Genomic DNA, 24,669 nt, shown 5'->3' with positions numbered 1-24,669 from the left:
GATAATAGCAAGGTTCTCATTGCATGCTGCGACGCCTTCTTTGCAGACCTAAGAAGGGGCCAGCCTCCTATCAGCAGAGGTGAACTCGGGCCAGGTGCTGGTCCAGAAAATCCTTCACATGCTTTGTTTGCAGGACCCTGGGGCCGAAACCGGCACTCCGGGACTTCCACTGTCTTTTCTATTATCCTGTAGTAGTGAAGAGCCGTAACTTTTTGCAACCCCTCACTCCTCTTCGATGTAAAACTTTATTCCTCCAATTTCAGATTTGTTTATATTGAACACATGGCACCGAAAAGACGATGAACCAGAAAGAAAGACTTATCTTTTCTAATATATTTAATATCAGATATTTAAGAACCCGGTAAATCGGTTTATTTGGAAATCTCGTATAAATGCACTACTCATATGGTAATTGGTTGGTTAATGCACCTGCGTGTAGGCACTGGTGACATCGTTAACCATGCCAAATTTTAAATGAGAATTAGGCCTTTCCTATACCAATGGTCTTGATGCCATCAAAGGGTTTGTTCAATCAAAAGGGAAAGTCCTATTTGTGGAGTGACCTGGATCCAGTGGGATCCCTAACCCTAACTTTCAGATTAATTGTGTTGCCCCCTTTTGCCACCTATGCGTCACATAGGTCTCCCAAAAGTTCCTCACTGCACCCTCCAGAAGCCTTCCGTACATTCCTGCACATGCCTGGTGTCAATTCTTAACTGCGCCTTCCTAACAATTGCTATTTCGTAATTTGTAGACCCTCCATGGGCCTGTCTTACAGAAACCTGGTATGACTTTGAATCTTAGACTGTGTCTTCCAAAGCACTCCTGCATGCCCTCTCTTTGTTCTTTTGAGGCCGCTTACTTTTCCTCCATGTAAAAGAGCAGTAGATGTTACAGGGCCCAGGCTAATGTGCTGCATAGCTAAATACATATAAGGTCCCAAAGGCGAGACCGATTGCATTGCAAATGCTTGTATTATAATGCTGTACAAAAGGGGGTGGTGATGGACGGAGCGTCAGAACCAATCAAACACTCACACCCAGTCAACAGATCTGGGTTTGATCCATCACCGTTCTTTAGCCCACTCTGCCACCCCAGTTCAGACATGGCCATATGCAAATCAGTCTGACCCTGTGCCTCATGGGAACAGTCCAGCCCGAACTGCCAAGCCATGCCTTCCCTGGACTGGAAACAAGCTTCCTAGGACCGTTTTCTGGCATTTCAGCCGTCTTCAGCCAGGCTTGCTTGAATCCAGTGGCAAAGTGAGCAAGGGACTCACGTCTGAGCATACCCTGCCAACTTATGGCGAACAAAGCCATTATAATGCTGACATTTAGTGTGCTCTGTCCCTGCATTGAGGAGGTTTATTTAGTCTTCCTGGGGCTGTGTGTTGAGTGTGCCTGGTGTGATTGCACTCGGGACATTTATTTAGAGGGCTCCATTTGACACAGTGTATGAAACCCCCCTTCGAGGGGCGCCTGGTTGAGTCCTTGCTGTTTATTACAACTGGTGTGGCCAAGTAGAAATGGTCGATAGAGTGCGGTATGACTACAGGAAGCATTGCGTGAAGTGCTTGAGTAGTTTTGAATCCCTTTGGGCAGGATCATTTGTAAAACATGGCTCCCCCTTCACTATTTCTGTTTTGTTGGTTCCCAAAATTCCTTCTTCACTCCTTTTCCAACTTTCTCTCTCGTGCTCTAGGTCAAAGCCAGATGCTGAAAAATAAGTACTAGTCCCCAAGAACGAGTGCACTTGTAATTGGGGCAGATCGCTAAGAATAAAGCACTTAATAAAAGCATTTGCAATGCAATAGGTCTCGCATTTCAGTTTGTGCTATTGGCATTGTAAATGACAATGCCTTTTATTCATTTGCTTTGAAAACCTAAAAGCGGTGCATAAACACGCACTTTGTACGTATAGTCCTTGCTTACGAGAAGCAAGGCTGGTAGTAAAAGAGACTACCAGCCTTGCTTCTCATAAGCAAGGACTATAAATACAAAGTGCTTGTTTACGCACAGCTTTCACGTTTTCAAACGCATAAATAAAAGGCATTGTCATTTACAATGCCAATAGCTCAAACTCTCGCAGATGCGAGACCTATTGCATTGCAAATGCTTGTTTACGTTAGATATGTCCAACACATGCTGCTACATTTCCAACCAAAAGCAGCACATAGAAATGGTGACTTGAAGCATAAACATTTTTAAGAAAGACTGGGTTTAACTAAAAGAAAGGTGATTTGCTAAAGTGGATTTTAGTGGCAAACGATTGCTGGCTATTTTTAAATCATGGCCATGTGGTTTATGTGGTGCTGCAATTTTCTTATTCCTAGATCTCTGCAAACATTCTTGTAGTTGACAGACTACAAAGGAGTTGCTTTTATATACTGAAAATATAATTATCATGCAGGACACTGGAGGTTTTGCTGCACTGGTAAAGATTGATTTTTTTCCAACATGGCTTGACTGTATTTTTATGAGCTGGGTGAAAAGAATCAACAATTGTTAGAAACATGTATTTCTCTCTTTCAATAATAGGAGGCTAATGATATGTTTTCAGAGCTGAAGGTCTGACATGTGTAACTGGGCTCTAAAGAGGTGGTGATCTCTCTAATGAGATGCCAAATGCTTGCCATGATTGAAAGTCCATTAAACTGGCTTCATGACAACACACTATTGATTTATGTGCCTATCTCATTTCAGACTCCTCACTCCGTGTCAGTGACAAGGCATGGAAGGACATCAATTCAAAAATGTATGGCTAATCAATAACGCCCTGTAGCTTAAATGAGAACATGGATTTTACTCAGAAATGTATAAAAAGACTGTTACAATCAAGCAACTAAAATTGCTGTGGCAAGTGGAATGCAGGTCTTATGAGATGTATTTTTTGTGTTAGGCTGTAAATACTGCAGACAGGCTGCAATTGCAGAAACCAGAATAGACTATGAATGAAGAAAAGCAATTGTGTTTTACTAGCCCGCCAGAGGTCAAGGAAAGGTCTGTTGTTTGTTGAGACAGTATAAATACAGTGGCAAGGTAATTCTCGACTCCAGCAGTCTATGAAAGAACTACTAATAACAACCTGTAAAGATAGCATGCCCTTTATGGAATCCATTTAGATTCATAGTCAAACATCGTCCAGGCAGGTAGTGTCGGCTTCGGTCAAAACTAACTATCAGATTTGAAAAATGATATTACTGCCCAATTTTTGATATCAGTGTTAGTAGGATACACATATAAAGTAAATGACTCTATTTTTATTCTTTAGGCGATATTGAAGATAGTAAACGTGTAGAAATACAAATGCCCGGCATGCTCTTGCCAAATAGAGTATGGTGTCTAGATGTAGTTGCACTTTAGCGTGCCATATTACCATAGTGCCGCACTTAGGCCATCATTACAAGTGGCTCGGAAAATAGGGCACTGGTAACTTTGGGGTTGGAAAAACTTTTGAGATGGTTCTTAGACTTAGAAATTACTTTATTCGGTCTGTTTTTTAGGCTGTAGTTCATAAAAGTACGAAAAGATATAAATACATTTAAAACCATGTTAAAATAAATAGATCGAATTCAGTTACAATCTAACGAATGAATTAGTCAAAGTAAAAAATTATGACATCATCTAAGTCCTTTAAAAGCCACTTGGAAATATGTAAACATGTTAAGTAACAATTTCAATAATAGAAACAACGCAACGATAAATCATTCATATATAATCATAAGATAGCCCATGCATAGTTAGCCATTAAAAAGAACTAGCTTAACATGTTTCATGTGCGGTGAGAGCCATATTTTTCCATCTTCTTAACCAGGCTAGCAAAAAAGAGGCTGTCACAAAACAGATATTTGGATCCTGAAGTTGTTTTATATACAATAATGCCGGACGGCATTGCCTAATCTTAACTTTTCTTTAGGATTGGGAGGCTAAATCTAACTCTTTCCTTCTTGTAGAGCCCACAGAAAAAAAAGGTGTGAAGGTCTGACTGCACCGACTCTCTGTCACATGGGCCTGCCGACAAGTCAGAGATCCTATAACATTTTGATGGTTCATTATGAGATGGACCACATGTTGGTTTATTAAGAAGTGTAAACCTACTGGGGGAAATACACATTCCCCGAATCCCCTGGTGACTACGCATGTCTCCATACTATCACTGGAAGATTTAGGTTGTTAGCAGAAGCCGAAATCTCTTTTTGAAAGTAAAAAACATATAATTCCAATGGAGGGGGAAACTTACTCAATACTCATATCTCAGATATTATTTCAACAAGTTTGTTTACGACATTAATTGCAGCACAGCACAACGTCTTTACAAGATATTATATGGTGCATCATGTTATTAAAGAGTGAACATCGTCAAAAAGCATTTTTATTTTACTTGTGGGTATGTTTATAAGGATAACCTGGCCTCAGAGGATTATCAAGGGTTTTCGGATAGTAGATTTCATGTCCGCTATCACCGACTGCAATGGCTGGTGTTTACAGAGCTCAGGGTGTACATATATGCATAATCCAGTCTTTTGTGATACCATCTGCTCTTGTCCATTCACAAATGGTACATCCCGTATATGAGTTCAGTAACTGCACCCTTCAAAACTTTCTGTTCATACACATTGGGCTACTGTTTCCTGATGGACATCTTCTCATACTTCATCCTAAGTCTTCTCATATTTCATCCTGATCCTAATTACTGCCATTGGAGGTAAGGGAAGCTGGACGAATTTGTTAATTACCGCCAGGCTGCCAAACTACAGTTCATCTGCAATAAAGACCCACATTTACGCAACGCCTTCACAAGAGAACCCTTATAGAAGGTTATTACAGTAATGGACTCACACCGCAGCAGAGTATTCAAAAGGGATGCTTAAAATGTTGTGCAAGTATGCTTGTGAGCAATATGAAAAAGTAATTAAAGATATTGATGAACTCGAACTGCAACTTAGCAAAATGCAACAAAAAGAGGAAATAGCCAACTTTAAGAAGAAAAGGGAGCAGAGACTTATGAAACATGAAGATGATATCAAAATCGAAAGCAATGGACATTTTGTGGGACACATGAAATTATGAGGGCAGTCGAATCCTTACTTTCTCAAGGAGCGTCGATAAGGTAATGAAAATTGGACAGAGGGATATCAATAGAAAAAAGCAATATAAAGCTCTGACAGATTATAGTTCTGAAACTATTTTTGATGTAGACCATGTTGTAAGTTTAAGTGAACCTCACACAACCTCATTAGCGAGAACAATTTAATTTAGACAAATTTAGGGTGATGTGAAGAGGGCACCAAATACTAACCAAAACCAAAGATGACGATGAAAACAGAACAGATGCTAAACAAGGGCAAGAAAACAAAAGGTGGTAGATCAAAGAGCCCCAAATAGAGAAGCACGTGAATAACACAATGATGACCCAAGACAACCAGCTAAGAGATGATGTGACTGTGATAAACATTTCAAACATGGAACTTAACTCAGACCAAACTGGAGCCCCTAGGCTAGGACTTACTTTAGATCCCACTATGGATTTTATTGACATGGAAACACATATAGAATTTTTCCAATTCATGAGAAAGTTGAAGCTAGTGGACGTACATACACTCAGGAGCAAGCAGGTGAGATGGCATCCACAAATGAACATAAGAAACTGGTACCAAAGCAGGTTCAGAGAGATTATGTGGCTCAGATGATCTGAACCCTTCCAACTAGTGCCGAGACAATGTAGATCTACCAGAGCGTTGCGACGTACAGGGAGTCATAAGGATCCTAAACTCCATGGGAATAGAGAGATTAACACATACAAGACAAGTGGATTTGAACCTAAATCAGGAATTTTACAACTACTGCAGTATCCTTCTATTGATGTTAGACCACTTTAAAAGAAATGAAACAAGTGTCTCTTGTAGAGACAGAATTCTCATCTGGTCTCAAATTAAAACTTTAAAACATCTAAACCCAAATGAAAGAATGGCAATAAAGCCCTTAGATAACAGTAAAAACGTGAAAATATAGACCACAGGTAAATATGTACAGGAGGCACACTGACAATGTGATGATATACGTTGTTATATGAGAGTCAACAGTGAATACAAAGTACTGGTTATAAGATATCACAATTTCCTAACACAATGGAGGGAAAATGGCCTTCTTGAATATGAAGAGTATCAAAATTTAGGAATTAATAACCCGAGAATATCACATTTGTTTTTACTTCTCAAAGTTCCTAAGGACCCAGTTAACCTGCAGGAAAGACCAATGGTCTCCTCCGATAGGAGCCTTTTGGAAAGTAAACTTCCATCCATGTAGATCATTTCTTGTTCCCATTAGTATGAATATTACACAAGTACTTATGTGACAGTACTGATTTGTTTGCAAAAAACTACCTCATAATTGGATAAATCATATCCAACGGTCATGGCCAGGCCATGTATAAATCCATAATGCACACATGTAGGGTTAGAGCAAGTGAACATCTCTTTCAAGCATGACCAATCAGTAAGAACATACAAGAATGTTTTTACAAATGATAATGTTTTGCTTATATGAATGAATGATTTATAAATGATTTATAAAGTGCCTGAATCACCCCCTGAGGTGTATCTCCATGCTATAGGAGACGAAGGACTGGCCCAGTATAATCAGTTGCGGAACAATTCGGTTTTAGGAAGTTTCCTAAAAATGTGAAGGTTAGTGCACTTGTGAAGGTGCAAAGGCAAGAGATTCTAGTAGAGGTGGGGGCCAGGTAAAAGTAACCTTTACCTCTCACACGGGACTTCCTAAAGCACTGTGTAATCAGGAGGGATTTGTCTCCTGAGGGTAAAGATCTGCTCAGCCGATAAAGAATACGTTTATCGGTTAAATAGCTGGGTCCCATGCCATTTAGTGCTTTATATACAATGCAACAGATCTTAAACTTAATCCTCTGGTGAACAGGGAGCCAGTGTAGGTGCCGCAAAATCAGCATAAAGGCTGTTCTGGATGGCATATTTTAGACCAGTCTGGCCGCAGAGTTTGGAACCACCTGCAATTTATTAAGTAAGGTTTCATTAGTAGCAGCCAGAAGTGCATTACAATAGTCCAGACGACTGATCACCAATGCCTGAATCAAAGTTTTTCGCACAGAGAGCAGAACAAACTGAAATACTCTATGCAAAAAACTCATCATATGAAAGCTATTGCCAGTGGTAGCCCCAGCCTGGTCTTTCATAGTGAGCAATTGATCCAGGCAGACACCCAGATTTTTGACCGTCATTTTAGGAGCTGGAGCGATGCCCAGATCCAAGGGCCACCATTCTGCAGACCAAAGCAATTGGACGTTGCCAAAGAGCATAATCTCCATTTTATTGGCCTTTAGTTGGAGAAGGTTTTCTGTCATGCAGTCCAAAACAGATTTGATGCCTTCTGAAAAGCGGGATTTGGTGAATGAGGCGCTGTTGTCAAAAGATGGAAGAAGTTGGGTATTATCTACATAAGAAAACGGGATAAACCCAAATTCTGTGACAATCTTGGCAAGAGGAGCCACATACACGTTAAATAAGATAGGGGTATGACAAGCGCACTGTGGCACTCCCTTAGAGAGCTCAGTGGTACAAGAATGGAAAGGAACTAAGTTAAAAGTCTGCATGTGTTGGTTTAAAAAACTCGAAAACCACTGCAGAGCTCGTCCACAGATCCCTACCTCCTCCAATCTTTGGAGTAGTTTATGATGTGACACTGTGTTGAAGGTTGCCGATAGATCCAACAGCACCAGTAGCACAGCCTGGCTGTTGTCAAGAGATTGCCTAATGCAATTGGTTGCCGCTATCAATGCTGATTCAGTACTGTGCATCGGTCTAAAACTGGACTGTAAAGGATCCAGGCAGCCTCGGGGTCTATATGTTCCATAAGTATTTTATTTATATGTCCTTCTAATAGTTTACTCATCATATGAAAATTCATTTCTGTTAATCAAGTGCAGTACACAAGTTCAGTGTACTACAATGAACACATACTTTGCCCCCAGCTAAGCTAACTTGCTAATGTGAGGAGCAGGTGTCCACAGACACAATACATGCAATACATACTCAAATACCAACAGTACATTGATGACTTGCTTTGACATACAAGAGTACTGTAGACGCTTTGAAGGAATTTGAATAAGAACAAACTCAAGTAAAAATTTGCCATGACTTTCAGTCCCACCAAAGTGACATCTTAGATCTAAAACTTGAGGTGCAAGGCGGCAACATAGTAGCATCAATCTATAGAAAATTAACAGCCAGCAACAGTATTTTGCAAATGACTAGCTCAGGTCAAATGAAGCATCCCACATGGTGAATTACTAAGGCACAAGAGAAATTGCAATACAAAACATGTATATAAAAAAATGATATGCTTTAAACGTTTAGAACTAGGGACTAGTTTACCCACTCAAAGTTCTCAGTACCAAAATATAGAAGATAACCACACCCACAAGGGAAAACTTACTTTATATAACTGCTATTGAAATACCACCCAAGCACCCTAACCAAAACATTGTGAAAGAGAAAAGAAGAATCATTAGTTCTTTCAGTGGGCAATACAATACAGTGAAGAAAATACTATCCAAGAACTGAAACATACTCAAGAATCCGAGAACACTAGAAAAAATGTAATGGGATTCTCCCAATGTAACATTTAGACATAAGAACCTGAAGGAAATGGTGGTTAGAAGGCATTTTACAAAGAGCATACCGAGTCTGTCATTAGGAGAAGAGCCATTGAGTGTCCACACATGTAAGAACTGCAGAATATTTAAGTATAGCCTGAGCAGATTAGAGTATGACATCCCGTGTAGTGATAAGGCACACATAATACAAAAATACATTAACTGCAAATCAGACTATATGCTGAATTGCATACAATTCCTCTGTAAAAAGAAATATATAGGGAATACTATTTTTTAAAGTAAAGAAAACAATTCTTGAACATATTCGGGATATCAGAAACAAAGACCAAAAGTACCTAGTAGCCAGGCATTTTGAAAGAAACCATAAGTGAGATTGGACTAAATTATCCTACATTGGGCTACATAGGGTACTTAAGCATACCAGAGAAAGTGATAGGGTAAATGAATTAAGAAAACTAGAAAATCCTTTTATAATTAATAATGGAGTCATGTGAAAGAGATGGTTTAAACTATATTGACTAATTGGCAGTAACTTTATTGTTACAATGACCTGATTTTCAGGTGAGAAGTTACTAATAATAATGTCTGCCTCAACCATCTTTTGTGATGTACATATAGCTTTGTTTTTATTCAAAACTCACTATTAAAATGGATGATGGGACAATCAATATGAGCAATTAGGATTTGCAATGCATCACATTCTTATGAATGTAGCACAATGATAATACAAACAAGTATACTTGGGCCAAATGAGTTCAACTGCAAGAAATGTATGCCAGAAACACAATGAAAGAAATGATTCTGTGGATGACAAAGTAAACCATTTAGTTGACATTGGGATTATTCATAATGATCATTTGACAATAAGAGAAGCCCAATTGGGCCAAATGAACGGGACTGTTAAAAGGCTTAATACACTTTTCAGTAAGATAAAAAAATGGACATCTGTGCGTGTATGATGTTTTAGACACACTGTTCATGTTTGCGCCACGATGTGCCAGGCTAAAACATGAACAGGGCGTTGTATAACAATGTATGTGCTGCCCTCAGGGCAGCTATGAACTCATGCTGCCATGGGGACAGTACACTCTGTGGAAATATGGATTTTTCTGATCAGTTATGTCCCCTATCTTGGACCCCAACGGTTTCATGTATAAATCACAAGTACATGTATGTTCCCTCCAGTTCCAGTTATGAAGACGCAAATACATGTGCGTCCACCGTTAACATGTCCTCTTTCAGATCCGCCATGAATGGGCCGGATATTCCATTCCTAAGTACGAAAGGCCACCGGCTTTATATGGTTCACTTATGCCATTTTACAGTTCAGGCGAGTAGGCCCTGATTCTGCCATCAAGCTTTTCCTGCCTTCTGCCTCTGAGAGCTCCAGTCTGAGCCTGCATCTGTATCCATGAACTTTGTCCTCATTCTCTGCGCGGCTCACGGTGCCTGACATCAGCTTGCTGCCTGCCAAAAACTGTATTTCACCTTCGAAATTATCTGCTCCGCTCCCTGCCCAATGCATTCCTGTCTAGTAGTTTAAGTAAACAGTCTTCCAGCTACCGAGCAAAGGCCCGGCTTCTCTGTCTTTATGCAAGTAATTCATAGCCCTATTATTATGGAAGACTTTTGCCCTCGCATCTAGTGTAGACACTTAGACGCTTGTACACGCACTAACAGTCAGTATAGTCAGTATAGAATAAGATTCTACTCTAAGAGACCTCTCTTTTGGATAACATAGTTCTTTAAACATAGGATGTTAGATATGATTTGGGATAAGGTTGACTTGACCCTCCAGACATCTGTCGCCACATGTAGAGTTAAATGTCAAATCCCCTTCACCCCCTAGTCGCATGTCAATCATACGTCATGCTGCTGCGTGCGCATTTCTGCCAAGTATTTCTGCTGACATTGCGAAATTCTTTCATGGAACCACCCTATTATGACATCATACCTGATGACGTTCTTTAGTTACACCCAGTTACGCCCACTTTGGCTACGCATGTATGTTTTATCCCTATTATCAATTGTTACGCCTCCTGCATTTGCTTCACTGTAATGCCTATTGTATAAAAGTAATTACTTATCAATAAAGTATGTACTTCACTTCCTGAACCTCCGTGGTGATGGAACCTGGAGTCAACGATTCGAATCGTCCATTGGAAAAAAGCCCATTCCGAACCTCTAATGTCACGGATTTTGCCTCTTATTTTACTGAGCTATATTTATTATTTTTCTGTATCAAATTAAGTCCCGGTAATTAAATTATTTACCACATGAATGGCGCCCGAATAGGGACACTTTCTCATCTCACGCGCCGGCGGTGCGTTGCAGGCCCGGTCTCCTGCCACAGCTGGACGGACAACAACGCGTACCAGCAGGATTTCCTGTATCTCCCTCCGGTCAAGCGGGGGCGACTGAGGCTGCGATCAACACCCAGACGAGGCGGTGAGAAGTGCGAAGTATCCCGACCAGAGCCTAGCTGAGAGAGCAAGATCCGAGGTATACAGAGGCCCACCAAGTTCCGAAGTTCCGAAGTTCCGAGGTTTCCGATGTTCCGAAGTTTCCGAAGTTTTCGAGTCGAGTCCAGTCCAGTTCAGTTCAGTTCCGTTCCGAGGCCTTCCGTTCCGAGCTACCCGGTGAGTACCATTACTGGGGAGGCGTTCTGGCGTGCACATAAGTTGTGCCGGTCCAGACGGGTTTGGGTACACAAATCCGGTCTGCACTGTTTTAGCGGTGTATCTGTACTGTTTAGCAGTATATCTAGTATATCAAGTATATAAATTCAGAATAATTCAGTTAAATGCCGAGGATTATGTCTTGTGATTAAGTTTTCTTAGATCGTCATCATCATTGTTGCTCATTTAAAACGTCAAATGTTAAATGTGTTAATACGTCCTGCATATTGTGGTGTGAATGACTGTTCATTATTGTGTTTATTGTATTAAGTTTGTTCAAGACCAAGTATCAGATCAGTTCTCAGTATGCCGCTCTTTTCGAAACTAAGACAGATCACAACTAGAAAAGGGGTACTCGAAGAAGCTGTTCCCATTCCTCCTAGGGACACTCCAGGGTACTTCATGTATCATAAACATGGCCTAGACGCCATATTATTTCTTGATCTATGGGTAGACTACACTAAGGAATTACCAGAAAGTCAGAGGTGGCCCGCAGCTGGGACCTGGGATGCAGATTGCATCGTGAAAGTAGAGGAAGAATTATGGAAAAGGAAAGCTAGACAATCACAGAAAGACGCCATTGAATTATGGCGTAAAGAATCGTATAGACGTACAGAAAAAGCACGTAGACAGGAAGAGAAGAGTAAGGAAAATTCAAATAAAGTCCGAGAAAATCTATTAATTGAAGAAGGTACACGAGTGAAATCAGAACAAGTAGACAGACAAAGAAATGCCCTTATGAATGGTATGTATCCCCTTCTGGCCGAGGGATTACCTAAGGCTACTCCGGAGATACCAAAAGACTTGCCACCCCCATTGTTCCCAATAAAAATGCATCCTAAGGGGCATCCTAGAACAGCAGAAGATGTTTTTCTTTCCTCATATTTAGATGAAGCAGCCCCCGAGTATGCTAGCCCCGCCCCACATAGACCGTCTGCCGGGGAGGTTCAACGCCAAGACCCTGTATCTGTATCCCTACAGCATCAAATCCTGACACCAGTTCCGGCAAGCACATCTGTTTCCACGTCTGTTCCTACAGCTGCTTCTACAGCTGTGCCCACACCTATAGTTGCTGTATCGCGTTCAACGAATCCTTTCACGCCCGATACCCCAGACGGGGCTACCGGAGGTGCTACCAACATTTTTTCTACGCCACCCAGAATAAATAAACTTACTTTTCAAGAATCAGCACATCCACGTACCCCCAAACTCATAAATTCCCGCACGCTTAAGGAACTTCTTGTAGATTGTAGATATGACCCTGTGCCCGGAAAAGAGGACGAAATGATCCTGGCATCACTACGTATCAGACGAGCTGCGGTGTATTTAGGAAAGCTACCAGGAATGACTATGCATCTAGATAATATATATCATTTTGTCCAAACAGGGCGAGATTCTGAATGTATTAACAGAGCTATGGAATACCAGAAAGTGGAGATACAGGGGGAACTGTTACGTTTCCTCATAAATTGTGTAATCAGAAATCAAGACCGACCGGGGGTAGATCCGGAAATAATGCAAACCCTTACCAGATGGAGCCAGAATATATCAGAGGGGAGACATGATAGGCAAAAATGTATAATAGCCATGTGCCGAAAGATCCGTAAAGAAATAGAACGCCTACACGAAGAGAGATTAGCGGTAGACCAGTTTGAACAAGATGAGGAGGAGGAAGGATCAGGACTGCCCACAGGACAGTCAGAAACCATAGCCTATGTAGGTAGAGGAAGATCTTGTAATAGTACTAGATGTTTCACTGACCCGATACGTCCGATATGTCCAGATAATAACAGGAATTTCCAAACACCTATAATAAATCTAAGGTCCCCCGAGCATTCGTTCCAAGCCGCTGACAAATTACTCCGAGAACGAAGGGGTTATCATTTACTCGATTCTATGGATGAACAAGAATTAGCCAGGTCAGCCGTTCATTGGGCTGACAGTCCCGGAAAATATGGTGATGATACAGTAGCACACACATTTTTGAACCTCACCCCAGATGAACAGCGTTTAGCTGGGATTTATATGATTCAACAACTTCTTATACTTTATCAAAGTCAACATTCCGATCCAGGTCCGTTACCTGATATATTGACTGAATTACTCACGAATAGATGGAGAGGTTCAGGTACTAAGTTAATTAGAGAAATACTAGAATCAAGAAAGCAGTACATTCTTTTTGTATGCCCAGAACATGTCTCACTGCCCATCAAGGAAAGAACGACGTATTACATGGACAGACAGAATCCCTTACGAGAAGTACACCCAATAAAGGGCGAGGACAATCAGTTTAAACGTGTATATGTATATACGCCCATATCGAAAATAGAATTGTTAGAAATGAAGAAAGTGGTACCCAGTCATGACAAAGACCCAGCGGGTTTTCACCGAGAAATTAAAGACATGTTACTCATGGGAGAGTATACCTATCCCGACATTATGACAATATTAAAGGTATTAATGCCTGCTGGCATTTATGAAAAACTCAAGGAAAAAGAGTGGGAGGTAGGAGACCAAAAGATAGACTGGACAGCATTAGAAAATGAAGAAAGGGCCCGAGGTCCAGGTTCGGGGCTTGGGGATAAAACTAAAGCACTACCAGGTTTACTAGTACAGGTACTGCCACGTTTATTAACCACGAAAAAGGAAGACTGGGGTGCAATCTCAGCCTGTAAACAAAAGCAAGATGAAGACACTAGTGATTTCTATGCCCGATTCGAAAATTTTTTTGGTATAAATAGTGGTATAAAAGCAAGTAGCGAGTCATACCCACATCTGTTTGTGACAAAATTAGTTGAAAATTCCTTGCCCCAGGTGAAGAATCGAGTATTAAAATTCGAGAGTACCTGGCAAGGTAATACCCCATCACAAATGTTACAAATGTTACAGTACCATTACAATAGAATTAGAGAGGAACAAGAACATGAACAGAAACGCATGAAAGACACAAAAATGAAAATGCTAGTCTCCCAGACAGTTCCAGCTGAAGGTCATAAAAAGGGTACGACACAGTCCGGTGATTCAGCAGGACCTGTAAAAGGGACATGCAACTATTGTAAACAACCAGGTCATTACATACACGATTGCCCAGTCTTGAAGCGTAATATCGCCACAGGTAAAACACAAGAAAGACCACGGCCACCTAGACAGGATCAGAATGAACAAGGAGCACCGCAGCATGCACAGTCCATGCCAGCTCCACAACAGTCTATACAGTTTGTGCCAGCTGCACCAGCGCTGCCTGTTGCTGCCACACAAACCACGACACGACAGCTGTACCAGACCGCACAGTATGATTATCCTGATTATCAACGATACGCATGAACCAGCCTGGAGAGGGAAGTTGACTTACCCCTTATCGAGGTCCCTGTAGACCAAGAAGGACCTTATGTACATAGTGAACTATTAGGCCAAGATAGAAAATTTTTACTTGATACAGGGGCAAGTCGAACAACTATAAAACGTAGTGAAGTTCCAGGGGCACCCCTCTCAGGCTCACAGAATATTTCCCTTGGTTTTTCAGGAAAACCTATTGTTAATGAAGTATCACAGCCTCTTCCACTTACGATAGGACCCTTAACCCGAACTACAGATTTATTGCTTACTAAATCATGTCCAGAAAACCTGTTAGGTATAAAAACACTGAAAGCTCTAGGAGCTATAATATGTTGTTCTCCGGAAGGAGTAAGATTGTTTTTACGTGATTTCAAAGGTCACTATGTGTCTCGAGACATGGATCCCCGACTGCAGACTTTACCTACACATTTATGGGCACAAGGCCCTACTGATGTGGGTTGCATGAATATTACACCATATCGGGTTACACTAAAGGCAGGAGTGGTACTACCACCAATGCGACAATACAAGTTACCACCAGATGCTGTAGTGGCTTTACTGCAAATTATTGACGAGCTCATTGTCCAAGGAGTGGTTGTGGAAACAGACTCCAATGTATGTAATTCCCCGATAATTCCGATTCTTAAACGAACAGATCCAAAGGCTCCGCCAGTATATCGATTGGTTATTGATCTGCGCGAATTGAACAAATGCATTGTGCCACAATTCCCTGTGGTCCCAGATATCTCGTCATTACTGACAGCTATTGATTCCGAAGCAACATTCTTTACTGTAATTGATCTCAAGAATGCCTTTTTCAGCGTCCCAATAGATCCGGAAAGCCAATACTTGTTCGGATTTAGTTTAAATGGACGTAGCTTTAAATTCACACGCGCACCTCAAGGATTTACAGAAAGCCCCAGCATCTATAGCCAAGCACTGAAACGAGAACTTGACAGTATTCACATGCCAGTCAACACTGCCCTGCTTCAATATGTCGATGATCTGCTGATCACCGCTAGAAACGAACCTGAATGTGAGAAAGCATCACTGACGGTATTACAATTTTTGGCCGAAAAGGGGCACAAGGTGTCCCCTTCTAAGCTGCAATTCTGTGTCCAGCGAGTTGTTTACCTTGGTCACTCGCTGTCCAAGGAGGGAAGGCAGCTTACACCAGATCGCATCCAGCTAATTGCAAATATGCCAATACCCAAGACACAAAAGGAGGTGCGGGCTTTCATAGGCCTCACTTCATATTGTAGGCAGTGGATCCCTCAGTATGCATTTCTAGCAAAACCACTCATTCAATTGACAACACAGGAGGCAGCCACATTGACTGTCCTCCCTTGGACTCAGGAACATACACACGTTTTTGAAAGTTTAAAGAAAGCTTTATGTCAAGCACCTGTCCTAGCAACACCATGTTACAATAAACAGTTTACACTCTTTGTTACAGAACGCGAAGGTACTGCCTTGTCAGTACTCACACAGGAACAAGCAGGATCACACAAACCATGTGCCTATTTTTCTAGTACATTAGATCCCGTAGCTCAGGCTTTGCCTGCATGCCTAAAATCAGTGGCAGCAACAGCCTTAGCAATCAGACAAAGCGATGCCATAGTATTAGGACATCCATTGACAGTACAAGTACCACATGCAGTAGAGGTTCTTTTGAACCGCACACAAACACAACACTTGACTATAGCACGACTCACCGGTTACGAATTAACATTGTTTCAGCCACATATAGAAATCAGACGTTGTAGTACATTGAATCCTGCCACACTGTTACCTGTAAATGGAACAGACCCACTTGCACATGATTGTATTGAAGTTATCACTATCACGACGAAACCCAGACAAGATTTAACAGACGTTCCATTATCAGACCCAGACCTGACGTTGTATGTAGATGGTTCATGTATGAGAACAGGTACAGGAGAGTTAGTGGCCGCTTATGCAGTCACAACAGACGCTGAAATCATTGAAACAAATTGTATAAATACCTTGTCCGCTCAAGCAGCAGAGCTCATCGCTCTGACACAAGCCTGTATTCAAGCCACAAATAAAAAAGTCAACATATACACTGATTCACGTTATGCATTCGGAGTTGTACATGACTTCGGCGTGCTGTGGCGAGAGAGAGGTTATTTAACTTCTCACGGTGCCCACATTCAGCACGGACCCCTCATTCATGCCTTATTAGATGCAATACATCTACCCACTGCAATAACAATTATGAAATGTAAGGCTCATACGAAGATTACTGATATCATTTCTCAAGGCAATGATCTAGCTGACAGAACAGCTAAACAGACTGCTCAAACTCAAACATCCGACATGACAAAGACAATAGTCCCGACGCCAACACATTGCATGATGGTTAAGGATCCCGCTCTTGACGTAATTGACATACAGACACATGCTACTCCAGACGAAATAAAGAAATGGACTGAATTAGGAGGGATCCAAACGGATCAAGGATGGATGACAAAGGAAAAATCTGTGTGGTTCCTTCCTGATTCAATGGTCCAAGTCGTTATTAACACTGTACATAGTCCAGCACATCTAGGAGAAAAAGCTATGCTAGACAGCATCCAACACATTTGGTTCAACAAACATTTACGAGCAGCAGCTAAACAAAAAGTCCGTACCTGTATGATCTGTTGTCAGTTTAACCCAGGAAAAAGCATTTCCGTAGAACAGGGTGGATTTCAGCCTCCTGATCACCCTTTTGAAATCCTCCAGATGGATTATATCCAGATGGAACGATGTCGAGGATTCAAATATGTTCTCGTAGTTGTCTGTGCTCTTTCCCGTTGGACAGAGGCATACCCGGTTTCAGATTACACTGCCCCGACTACTGCCAAACAGTTAGTTCGAGAATTCTTCCCACGGTACGGTTTACCACGTGTTGTCTACTCAGATAACGGCCAGCCGTTCTCATCCGAACTAATGAAACACGTTTCACTTTTGTTAGGTTATCAGTGGAAGTTTCACTGTGTCCGACACCCCGAGGCAGCAGGCCTCGTGGAAAGACATAATCAGACCTTGAAAATTAGATTGTCCAAAATTTATAGAGAAAAAGGTGTCGACTGGGTAGTAGCTTTACCCGTTGCACTCTTTTACATGAGAATGGTAGCACACTCTCGAACAGGGCTATCCCCTTATGAAGTGATCTTCGGTAGACCACCAAATATGTGGGGGACGCCTATACCACGCAAAATAACTGATATTGACTGTAATATGCTGACAGATTACTTGGCTTCCTTGATGTCTGCACTACAATCTTGTCGTTCACAGGTAGCTGCAGCTTTTCCCGACAACACTGAGGTGAAACCCCATGACGTAATTCCAGGAGACTTGGTCTTAGTGAGAAACATTGATCGGAAGTCTCAGCTGGACCCTAGGTGGAGGTCGCCTCAGCTCGTGTTACTAACGACGAGGACAGCCGTGAAGATCGAGGGTCGAAAAGGCTGGATACATTCAAGTCATATCAAGAAATTTCATGGACTACCATCAGATGTAAACGACACACCTTGCGTGTCTTCCCCGAGTGACTCTAAACTTCCTTTGGTTGAATTGAATAGTCGTGAACTATATAAACTAAAACTCAGGTCTAACCAGTCAGGCAATTTGATTGTTTAAGTCCTCTCCAAGGTGAAGCAGTCGAATTTGTCTCTGACATGTATCCCTTAGACCTGTACAGAGAAAGAAACAAAAGGATAAAGCTGAAACGACATGCGTACTGTAAATCACTGCGTAGTCATTGCACAGTGACGTTATTAATTCTGTTTTTCCTGAGTCTTTTAATAATTACTGCAAGTATATTGTTGCACATATGTTATCCTATTTCTAGACATGTTTATAATGTTACTGCTGAACATTCTTTTAGTGAATTACCTCCACATGAATTGTCATATAGATTTGCGCTGCGCAATAACACTTTTATTAGTATGTTACATCATTCCCATCAGGTTAGCAATGCTACAAATTGTTGGATATGTGGCCGACTCCCTCCCTATCAGAATTATAAAGGAATTCTACCTCTCTTTCCATACCCGTTCACACACAACGGCTCCTGTGGAGCATGGTTTAGTTTAATTAATTCCCAAGATTCGAATTCTGCAGTTTATCAAGACAACTGGGTATGGGGAAATTTGAACTTAGTTTTACTTAAAGTCTGCCACCCCAACAAGGAGGGACTTCCCAAAAGAACAGGAACTGATCTAGAAAATGAAGTATATGGATTAGGTAATTTTACGCTTAATCTTATGATCCTAAATGTCGAATCCGAAGCTACTCCAATTTTGCCCGCCATGTCAGTATTTCCAGAAAAAGGTGAATTATGTGTAAGAAAGAATGGTTCCATACATATGGGCCATAGTAGATGCACCACTGTAATAGAATTTAGTGATCAAGGCAAGTCGACATTTAGAGCTTACCGCCATTCCTATTTTATATGTGGTCAGACCGCATATATATGCCTACCTCTAGATTGGGATGGTACCTGTTATATAGCATTCCTTTTGCCACCTGTTTTCCTAGCTCCTCCTGATTATCACAGAAATACTCATTTAGTACACAATAGAGAAAGGAGAGATCTCCCAATAGTCGATTACACTGAAACAGCATGGGAAAAATACACAGATTTCAATAAAGGTCTCTTTCCCTATATAGGTACCGTTACTAATAGTAAGCTGATACGTAGATTAACTAGAACCCTTGAAGCAGTAGTGAATGAAACTATTTCCGCCTTAGGCAATTTAACAGAAGAGCAGTCTGCTATGCGGATTGTTGTGCTTCAAAATCGTCTTGTCCTTGACGTCATCCTGGCCGATAGGGGCGGAGCTTGTAGGGTCATCGGATCAAGTTGTTGCATTTTCATACCAGAAAATTCGCCATCTGTATATAAAGCCATAACCCGCCTTCATAAGATTGTAAGCCAGATACACCAGAATCCAGGCACCTGGACTTGGTCCGGTTGGTTTTGGAGTGTATTATCTACCTTTGGATGGAAGGTCCTATCCTTCCTAGGTATTGGCTTTCTCATACTATTCAGTTGCTGTCTATGTCTACAATGTGGACCAGCGATCTGTGGTCTGTGTGCCACATCGTGTATTCCACCACCAAGATTTCGTTCGTCCCGGAAGTAAAAAGAAGAACAAATGATGCTATATGAACAGATCAACGGATTGATGAAGATTGATATCTCTTAACGGGCAAGTAGGGGACAAGGAGGGAATGTGGAAATATGGATTTTTCTGATCAGTTATGTCCCCTATCTTGGACCCCAACGGTTTCATGTATAAATCACAAGTACATGTATGTTCCCTCCAGTTCCAGTTATGAAGACGCAAATACATGTGCGTCCACCGTTAACATGTCCTCTTTCAGATCCGCCATGAATGGGCCGGATATTCCATTCCTAAGTACGAAAGGCCACCGGCTTTATATGGTTCACTTATGCCATTTTACAGTTCAGGCGAGTAGGCCCTGATTCTGCCATCAAGCTTTTCCTGCCTTCTGCCTCTGAGAGCTCCAGTCTGAGCCTGCATCTGTATCCATGAACTTTGTCCTCATTCTCTGCGCGGCTCACGGTGCCTGACATCAGCTTGCTGCCTGCCAAAAACTGTATTTCACCTTCGAAATTATCTGCTCCGCTCCCTGCCCAATGCATTCCTGTCTAGTAGTTTAAGTAAACAGTCTTCCAGCTACCGAGCAAAGGCCCGGCTTCTCTGTCTTTATGCAAGTAATTCATAGCCCTATTATTATGGAAGACTTTTGCCCTCGCATCTAGTGTAGACACTTAGACGCTTGTACACGCACTAACAGTCAGTATAGTCAGTATAGAATAAGATTCTACTCTAAGAGACCTCTCTTTTGGATAACATAGTTCTTTAAACATAGGATGTTAGATATGATTTGGGATAAGGTTGACTTGACCCTCCAGACATCTGTCGCCACATGTAGAGTTAAATGTCAAATCCCCTTCACCCCCTAGTCGCATGTCAATCATACGTCATGCTGCTGCGCGCGCATTTCTGCCAAGTATTTCTGCTGACATTGCGAAATTCTTTCATGGAACCACCCTATTATGACATCATACCTGATGACGTTCTTTAGTTACACCCAGTTACGCCCACTTTGGCTACGCATGTATGTTTTATCCCTATTATCAATTGTTACGCCTCCTGCATTTGCTTCACTGTAATGCCTATTGTATAAAAGTAATTACTTATCAATAAAGTATGTACTTCACTTCCTGAACCTCCGTGGTGATGGAACCTGGAGTCAACGATTCGAATCGTCCATTGGAATAAAGCCCATTCCGAACCTCTAATGTCACGGATTTTGCCTCTTATTTTACTGAGCTATATTTATTATTTTTCTGTATCAAATTAAGTCCCGGTAATTAAATTATTTACCACAACTCAGTGAAACATGGAGCAGATGCTTTAATCAGCTGAGCCGTTTGTCATGGTGCAGGTGGCACCCACATTCACTTTAGAGAGAGAACCTCCATTGTCCTCTCCAAGAGACTACCCTTAAGGAGCGTACTGTCAGTAGGCCTCCTGAGGGCTTCTTTTCCTTTCCACCCATGTCCATAGTCTGGCATGGGACCAGAGGCATAGATGTTCCCTCTTTTGCAGGAAGCCAGGCCCCACGCCAATGAAGGAAGGCCTTCTTGAAAAAGTGCTGGTGCTACTTGTACACTTTACTATCAGTATTACAGTGTCTGCAGCCCCTTCTATAATACCAAAGTGCCATGGGGGTGCAAAAAGTGGGCTCACATTACCGTTGGCTCTCTGGGCAATTTGTGTTATTCAGCCCCTGATGAAATATTAATGGTGCCAGTACTGTGAAGTGAAAGATATGCTGCATTGAAAGAAGAAATTAATTTGAGCCATTTTCAGTATGTCACCCATTCTTATACAAGATGTCAAAAGAAATCCATGTTTTTTCCTGGGAAAAATGTTATGAGTCTTATGAGTCAGACCCCGCCAAATGTTAGGCCAGACCATGGCTGAGGACATTTGGGAAAGGGCTGGGTGTTTGCAATGAGGAACAACGTTTTCTTCAGACACTGAAGTATTGTTGAGTTCAGTCCTCTCCAGGAGAAAACTACTTACTTGGCTGCCCTGAGAGAATATCATATGGATCTATAGCATGCATGGGCAAATTTCTACGCTCAAAGAATCAATGCGCCTCGAAGGAGCTTTCCCAGATAATCAAATCCATGACATCTTTGGAATGGATGGCGGTGTAAATTCCACCCACTACTGCCCTCTGCGATCAGATCACACTCTCCTTTCTTGATAAGATAAACACTATCTATACTTCCTTTCTAGAGAGTGCTAGGAATTTTCAGTTTGCTACATCTGCCCTGATAACCACGACTGTCCCGGGAAGTTTTTCAAATTTAAAAACCATCTCGAGGGCCGAGATTAATATCTTGATGTCTAAAGTAATTTCTGAATCTGCATTAGACCCCTCTAGAGCGAGGCAGGGAAGCTAATGTCCCTTTACTCACTGATTTGCTCAATCTATCCTATGTTTCGGGGTAGGTTCCTCAGGAGTGGAAGCATGCTATGGTGATTCCACTCTTGAAGAAACAAACTTTAGAACCTTCAGTACCTCAGAACTTAAAATCTGTTGCCTTTCTTTGCAAAAATTGCTGAAAAAATCATCAACCATCAGCTGAGGAATTTTGTGGATGAAAAAGCACTTCTCCATTAGTCGCAATCTGGCTTCATGCCACATTTCAGTACAGAATCAGCCCTCTTGTTTGCATCAGAATCTCTCCGCCATGTGGCGTCTGAAGGCAAGATGGCTGCACTAGTCATGCTTGACCTAAGTGCAGCTTTTCATACTGCCTCCCATGGACTGCTACTGGAAAGGCTACTTAACTCAGGGGTGGGGGCACTATGCTTGGCTGGCTAGTAGACTTTCTGCAGGGCTGCACCTTTCAGGTCATCCAACAGCTGTATACTTTAAAGATTCAGTCGCTGCTGTAGGGAGTACCTCAGGGATCCGCCCTGAGTCCGACCCTTTTAAAGTTATACATGTGACTGCTGGCTGAACTTTATAAGGGTCATGGCGTTCAAACAGTCTCCTAAGCTGATGATACCCAACTAATCATAACACTGGCTCAGGACAAACAACCAAGTGGTGGATGATTTCAAACTATGTCTGGTAGACCTCGTCAACTGGATGAAGTTCAAATGCCTGAAACTTAATGCTAACAAAGCAGACATATTGGTGGTAAGGAAACAACCCTCCATCTGGTCCACGCTATGGTGGTGTGGTAAATAAAATATCACGCTGTCATAATTTTTCAGATATCAATAAGATCATGCATAAAGCAAGAGGCTGAGTCTGTGGTATCAGATTCATAAAGGGCTTTATTCCAATAACTCGAGTCAAAGGGAGAATATTTCCATCACCAAAAAAGGATCTGGACGGGGCTGAAAAGTATTCTCAATATTCTCAAAACATTATTCACAGAGTACAGTATATATACATTTCTCAATTGTACGTAAGCAAGAGAGCAAGAGAGAATGAGATAAGAGCATGTGGGCGTGTAAGTAGGCGTGAAGGTGGGCGTCCATGTGGGCGTCCACTTGATGATAATGGGTAATTTGTCATGTGTGGGTGGATACCTGGAGATGATTTCGCAATGTCAGCAGAAATACTTGGCAGAGATGCGTGCGCAGCAGCATGACGTGTGATAGACGTGCAACTAGAGGGAGAAAGGGACTTGACATTTAGCTCTACATGTGGAGACAAAAGTCTGGGGTTATGTCAACCTAATCCCAAATCATATCTAATATCCTATGTTTAAAGAACTGTGTTATCCACAAGGGAAGGGCTCTCGGACAAAATCTATTCTATACTGACTGTGAGTGCGTGTACAAGCGTCTAAGTGTCTATATGAGATGCAAGGGGCAGAAACTTTCCATGGTAACAGGGCTATGAATTACTTGCATGAAGACAGCGAGGCCGGGCCCTTTTGCTCGGTAGCTGGAAGAATGTTTACTTAAACTACTAGACAGGAATGCATCGGCTGAGGAGCAAAGTAGATAATTCGAAGGTGAAATACGGTTTCTTGGCAGGCAGGCAAAACTGGCCGAGGCAGGCACCGTTAGCCGCACAGGGAGTAGGACAAAGTTCATGGATACAGATGCGAGCTCAAGCTGAAGCTGTCAGAGGCAGAGAGCAGGGAAAGGCTTGAGGACAGAATCGGGCCTACTCGCCTGAACTGTAAAAATGGAGTAACTGAGCCATATAAAGTCGGTGGCCTTTCATACTTAGGAAGCGAATATCCAGCCCATTCATGGCGGATCTGACAGAGGACATGTTGACGGTGGACGCACATGTGTTTGCGTCATCAAAACTGGAACTGGAGGGAACATACATGTACTTGTGACATGCACATAGAACCGTTGGGGTCCAAGATAGGGGACATAACTGACCAGGAAAATCCACATTTCCACATTCCCTCCTTGTCCCCTACTTGCCCTTCAAGAGATATCAATCTTCATCAATCCATTGATCTGTTCATATAGCATCATTTGTTCTTTCTTCTTCTTCCGTGATCTTGAATGAAATCTTGGTGGTGGAATACACGATGTGGCACACAGACCACAGATCGCTGGTCCACATTGTAGACATAGACAGCAACTGAATAGTATGAGAAGGCCAATACCTAGGAAGGATAAAACTCTCCATCCCCAGGCTGATATCACACTCCAAAACCAACTGGACCAAGTCCAAGTGCCTGGGTTCTGGTGTATCTGGTTTACAATCTTATGAAGGCGAGTTATGGCTTTATATACAGATGGCGAATTTTCTGGTATGAAAAATGCAACAGCTTGATTTGATGACCCTACAAGCTCCGCCCCTATCGGCCAGGATAACGTCAAGGACAAGACTATTTGAAGCACAACAATCCGCATAGCAGACTGCTCTTCTGTTAAATTGCCTAAGGCGGAAATAGTTTCGTTCA

General features: G+C 41.9%; 1 protein-coding gene across 4 annotated transcripts in view; it reads right to left on the bottom strand.

Moving 5' to 3' along the window:
- Window positions 1–24,669, bottom strand: part of CNTN5 (contactin 5) — a 3,369,946-nt gene that overhangs the window by 1,129,071 nt on the left and 2,216,206 nt on the right. The gene's annotated exons all lie outside the window — the stretch shown is intronic.

Source organism: Triturus cristatus, chromosome 8 (genome assembly GCF_964204655.1).
Source record: "Triturus cristatus chromosome 8, aTriCri1.1, whole genome shotgun sequence".
Taxonomy (NCBI): Eukaryota; Metazoa; Chordata; class Amphibia; order Caudata; family Salamandridae; genus Triturus; species Triturus cristatus.
The sequence above is the reverse complement of the archived record's forward strand: the minus strand, read 5'-3'. Positions and strand labels throughout refer to the sequence as shown.